The sequence below is a fragment of the Euleptes europaea genome, chromosome 19 (genome assembly GCF_029931775.1).
Source record: "Euleptes europaea isolate rEulEur1 chromosome 19, rEulEur1.hap1, whole genome shotgun sequence".
NCBI classification, from domain to species: domain Eukaryota; kingdom Metazoa; phylum Chordata; class Lepidosauria; order Squamata; family Sphaerodactylidae; genus Euleptes; species Euleptes europaea.
The window spans coordinates 8,002,920-8,009,256 of NC_079330.1; positions in this window are offsets into that span (position 1 = coordinate 8,002,920).

A 6,337-nucleotide genomic window follows, 5' to 3' on the forward strand; every position below is an offset into this window, starting at 1 on the left:
GAACTATGCACACGTTGTGGGCAAAATTGGCTCCCACATTCTTGTTTGTTGTTGGTGAACTCAAACTTCGATTTTTTGATTTGCAGTGCAGTGTGCGCAGTCAACCGTTCCCACCGGGTCTATCTTCCCTAAGGCTCCAGTGAGCAGTGTTCCCCTCCGTTTTTCACTGCTTGTTACTCTAATGTTCTCACTGATACCATGACAACCAATACTTTAAAGGTTGCGTGTCTTTTTAGCAATTCTGGTACCTCTAAGCAAACCTCACTTGTTTAGATCGCCCCTCTCTTGCAATACACCGGGGGGATACATGCTTTAAACGAATCTTTACAGCTAGTCGAATGCTGACGTGGTCTGGCTTTATCCAAACGGGTGCCAAATGCAACTTCACTGACAAACTAGTGGAACATCTAAACAAAGATAGCAACATAGAGTGCAAATTCGAACCACAAGCACGATTGTTTCATTGGAACATAACCAAACTACAAAAGGGAAGAGGTGGAAGCCCTTCCGCTACAACAATAGAGTGCAGATCACATTGAATACCGCAGTTCAGTCCCTTTGGATTAGTCCATCTAGACTTGCCAGGGTATTTTCCATGGATTCAACTGTGGAAAGGAAAACGATACAGTGAGGTTGGAAAAGACCAGGGTGGTCTCAGGACCGGGACGCTGAATTTACTAATCTACCCACGTCCAAGAACTGCCAATGTAAGGAAGGAAAACAATCAAACAAATTGGCCCCTTGATTAGACACGGACCGTGGTGCCCACCTGCATTCTTTAGGCTCTCTGCGTATGCACTGAGACTCTGGACAACAGCATCTGAAATGTGAAGGCTGTCAATTAGTGTGCTGGTTCATGCATAAGGTTTCGGGTAATCAGTGACAGGTCTGTCTTTATTCTTACTGCTAACCTGTACTCCTAATGGTCTCTGACATTGCACGCGTGATGAGTGTCATGGCTTCTGTGAAAAGAAAGTCACGGAAAAATCTTAGCATTACATCTCCAATGCTTACCAGCACTGACTTAAGGCCAATCCTTGGTAAAATAGAATGCATCACCAAGGCAACCGGATAAATCACGTGGGAGGGGAACAACAACAGTTACTCCAAATGCACCATGAAAATTACAGAGTGTACTCGCTCGCTTTCGCATGGCTCACACTGTGGCATGTGCCGTTTGATGGTAAGTTAGGTGCTTGAGTGCCTGTGGTGTGTGGTAGATTGCACTGCATACCCCATGTTGTGTCATGAGACAGCGTATAAGTCATAAACATCTGCCGTGTTATGGTGATTGGTGACATGCATGATGGGTAATTCGGGGATGTGGTGCCGTGCTTTGCTGGTGCGGGTGGGGTTTTCATGCACATTATCGTGACTGTTTAGTGGCTGACAACGTTACTATCTAGCCTGCGTGATGGAACCACGTATTGCTCACGGAGATTGATAGGTTGGGAACAGCGACAGATAGACATGGTCAGGATTAAGGAGGGGTGCTCATCTTGACCCATAGAAATTCTCTTACCTGTCACAACACGAACTGCTGGTATGGAAGGATCTGCTACACTCCCCTCACCGGTGGCTGTCTCAGCTAGAACTATCAAAAACATCATGAGCTTCACTCACGCCTCTCACCGAAAAAAAAGTCCCACACAGTACAGGACCCAAACCTTACATTACAAACAATCCGGTGAGCAACTTACCTTCTTCATCGACCACTAATGGTTGAACCGGCGGTTCGATAACCCTACTTTCTTCTACTTGATGTGATGAAATGATGGGACAAATTAATAAAAAGGGGTCAGTTGACTTACAGTTGGAATAGAAGGGCAATCTTGATATCACAACGATTTGTTCACTTTAACACACTTACACAGCATGCTGTTGTCTGACCTGGTGATCTACCTCGTACGTTGGGGTTTTGGTGGTGCAGAGAGCGCAATGACAGAGTATCAATGACCAGGAATACATAAAAAGGGCACATGCAGTTGTGTAACCAGCCACAACACAATAGAGCGCACCAAAAGTCCACGCACTTGAAACATTCTCTGAAGGATATCCCACTACAAGAGATATCAGGCGGACAACATACTCTGGAAGAATCTTGTTGTGTTATTTTTTAAATGGGTGCAGCCGCTCAAGAATAATGTATCAACGTTACCAGTGATTGGAGCTGGTCATAGAATGAATTAGTTGTCAAATTGTTACACGGGCAAGGTTCAGGGAGCTACTAAAATAGGCACAAAATTTTACCTTGTCCAACAGATGGGCCATGATTGGGGTCCTCATTGCTTGCCTGTCCACTGTCGTTGCCTGCTGTTTAGAATCAAACACGGGGACATTACTTGTTCCACCACCACTAGTGCTCTACACCGCCACCAATTTTAACTTGCAACTACCCGCACAGCAGGGCACTTACCTGGCTGATCCAGAATCACTCGCAAGGCTGCGTCTCCCTCAGCAATCACCGCGGCAGGGTTCTCTGCATGGAATGTCAACAGAGGATAAAACATTAGTATGTGAGGTCTCCATTCTTATCTGCTGTGGTCTAAGGTGCTCACGCTTAATGGTTCTCCTTTCTGGACCGCTGGTCCACAGGCTGTCCTTGCTTCCACTAAAAGAGGGCGCCAAAATGGGGCTCACCTACAGCAGCTGGTTCTTCAGTGGGCTGCACGTGATCACGTGAATCCCCCTGCCACTCGTCATCTGAAACACAATGGATTTCAAAGGACACTTTAATGCTACCATTTGTGGACCATTATTTTTTTTCCCATTACAACATCAGCTGGTGTCCAAAAATCAATGACAAAAAAAAAATGGCATTGGGTGATAAATGTAGTGAAACTGCTTTTGGTGAACAGCACACGTCAAGGAAGCCCATGTTCTGTCTGAAATGGACATATCAACTTATCATTTGATTGTCTGTGCAATGCATAATTTATTCCAAAACGTCTGAACTATTTCCAGTACAGAATACAATGTGATTGTTGGAGTTGACCTTTGTGGCCATCTTCACCAAAAAATTTTGGGAGCTGACATAAGTTGACATGCTCCCTTAGCCCGCTTGCCATGCCCCATGCCTTTTGAGCCGGAGGAAAGCCAAGATGGTCTTGACAGCTCTCAGGTGAGCATAATAATGGTCAGTAATTTAAAGGGAGGCCACCAAGAAAGACTAAGCAGAGAAAGGCAATGGGCACACACCTTCGGTCATTATTTGCCATGGAGGCCCCCTTGCTGGGGTCGCCCTAAGCCGGCAGCAGCATAATGACGCTGTAAACACACACGCACCGACATCGAAGTGTTACTTTTTAACGTGATCCGTTTCTAATCCTATTAATGACAACATGCTACTTGAGAATCTACGTGGTGGGGGAGCAGAGGCAAGAAGGAGAGGAAAGTGGTGGTGGAATTAGGTAAGCGAGAGAGAAAAGAATGATGAAATATGTAATAAGCTAGGTTACTACGTAAAAGAGAGGTCGCGTGAAAAGTTGCGGAGTATTTTTTCATGAATTAAAAAAAAAAAAAAAGGGAATGGGACAGGGGCACCGGTATCCCAAGCCAGGCAGAACACCTAACAGCAAGCACGTTTGCATGGTAATGGAGCGAAAAAGAGGGGGGGGGAAACCCTGTTGGCCATAAGGGGAGCAAAGATGCTCCTCCCAGAGAAATGAGTTGGGAAACCGTTTGGGTACTAGCCCGGAATCAGGACCCCGCGCGTCCACTCTTCCGCCAGTCGCCCTAATCAGGACTCATCAAGTGTGCTTTCTCTTTAGTTATATTGTCTTGTGAAAAACCCACCACGGTCAGGGTCAACATTCAATCGACCGCGAACACATTATGATTCATCAAAAACTATCTGGTTAATTCAAATGCCATCCACCTTTGCCCCGCCTCCCCCCATGTCACCACACACAGGCCGGCAGAATAAGTGAGGTTAAGGGTACCTGTGGTTTGCGCCTCCTCGGCTACTCTTGCAGGGACAGGTCTTCTGGCTGTGTCCAGGTGGGCATTCATCATTTCGTAAAAATAATGGCCAGCCCCTCCAAGCGGACGAGGAGCTTTTAGTCTCCAAATGTTATTCTCAAAATCTTTGCACAGCTGCCTATATTTAAGGTAGCACTGCACACTTGAACGCCGAGGGTAGCCTAGGCTTTCCATCGTGACGGCGAAGAGGCGGAACAACCGTAGGCATTCCTCTCTGGGACGTTCCAGAATTTTAAATACCATCTCACGCACTTCAATGAATCTTAAAAGGTACCTCAGCTCCGCTTTGCTCCAACGACGTTCCTCCATACCCAACACTGTACTGCTCCCAGCGCCTGCATGGGCGCTTCAGTGACTAAGAGGGGGGCGGGGCAGCTGCTGATCTCAGCAGGAATTCTCCTGTTTCAACTGAGCTGAAATAATATCTTGAGCCATTCTTTCTCATGTTAATGAGCAAGTGGCAGGGTCGAACGTTCAAAGTAGTTAGGGGCAATTAAGTATTAATCAGACCGAAATCATCAAGGTGCTTAGGGAGGCCGGTGAACCCAGCATGATACAACACAAAACTGACGGTAGGCAACTGCTATTGGAAAACAACCTTTGGAAAGCCAAATTATGGATTAGTCAAGCACAAATCTAGACCTTCCACCATAGGCGGCCTGAGAATTTAGAGACGGGGCATGCTGTGTCCTGGCCCTAGCTTGAATAATGCCACGCTGGAGGAGTTGTCATCTGGATGTGATGATGCTTGTTTCTTTACTCATGCATAGATTCATTTTGTGGGATTCATCTAAAGTCCTGTAAGGCTAAATGTTTTGTGGCTGGTTACAGAACACCAAATCTGTATTTTAAACACCAGTGCCTTGGCGATCTTTAAAGTGAGGGTTAAAGAAGCATCCCATCAGAAGCATTTGAATTTGCTTCTGATTTATAATTTTAACCTACAGTATTTAGAGTCTCCCCTCCTCAAGCCAGCTGCATGCAGGAGTACTATTCATGACGATATGATTCACGCAGTTCCATTTTTGTAGTTCAGCCGTTTGTTCAACAGCTGGGAGAAGTATTCACATGGTTCTGATTTCCACCTGTGCTACGTTTCAACTTAGCACTGCGTCAAACATTTGGGAGATGCAGCCAGATCTGAATAATCGGCAAATAGTTCATGCTTATGGAAAACTGGAAAAATAAACAATTGTAAAAAGAACAAACTAGAATCACAAGAGCCATAAAAGGGGCCGCAGAGAAAGATAGTGGGTATCTCACAGCAGCAGTTCACTAGCTTTAAGAAACAAGGGTTGGGAGGGGGGCCGAATTTAATATTGACATACTATGAAAACAACTGTCTGCCTATTAATTGCAGCATTTTAAAAAAAACCACGATACCCTACGTTTTCACTGTACCATGAAGTCAGCTGTTAACCAGTAGTGGGGGTGATGGCTTCTTGCTCCTCAATCAGCTGCCTATTAGGAGACCAGCGTGGCGTAGTAGCTAGTAGTGGTGGACTAATATTGAGAACCGGTTTTGATTTCCCCACTCCGACACATGAAGCCAGCTGGGTGACCTTGGGCTAGTCACAGCTCTCAGCCCCACCTGCATAACAATGTGTCTGTTGTGGGGACAGGAAGCAACGCAGATTTTAAGCTGGTTTGCTTCTTCTGAAAAGGTCATGACCTTTTTTAAAAACTTCACATGACTTCTTTTTTCCTACTGGCCAAATATTCTGTTGAAAAGAGGAGGCGACCAGCAAAGGGTCCTGGCTCACCCACCCCCTCCGGTCCACTTCTAAGACAACCAAGGCCCATCACCCCTTTGGGCCAGTAAGGCTGGCTTACTCTTCTGTTACGTAGCTCTTGCTATTTACTCCAATAGCCGCCGAAGACTGTCTTTGATTTTCCTGTAGGCTTGCTTCATCACTGCTTCAGAGGGCTGCTGTGTTGGGTGTGCAGTAGAACATTTAGATTTCATTCAATCAAATAAGGAGGAGGAGGAGGAGTACTGGTTGGTGTTTCTATTCCGACTTTCTATCACTTAAGGAAAACTCAAACTGGCTTACAATCACCTTCCCTTCCCATTCCCACAACAGGCACCCTGTGAGGTGGGTGGGACTGAGAGAGCTCAAGAGAACTGTGAGTAGCCCAAGCTCACCCATCAGGCTGCCTGACCTTTTTTTAAAACTTCACATGACTTCTTTTTTCCTACTGGCCAAATATTCTGTTGAAAAGAGGAGGCGACCAGCAAAGACTCCTGGCTCACCCACCCCCTCCGGTCCACTTCTAAGACAACCAAGGCACGTCACCCCTTTGGGCCAGTAAGGCTGGTTTACTCTTCTGTTATAATAAAACTCCACTATTGTCT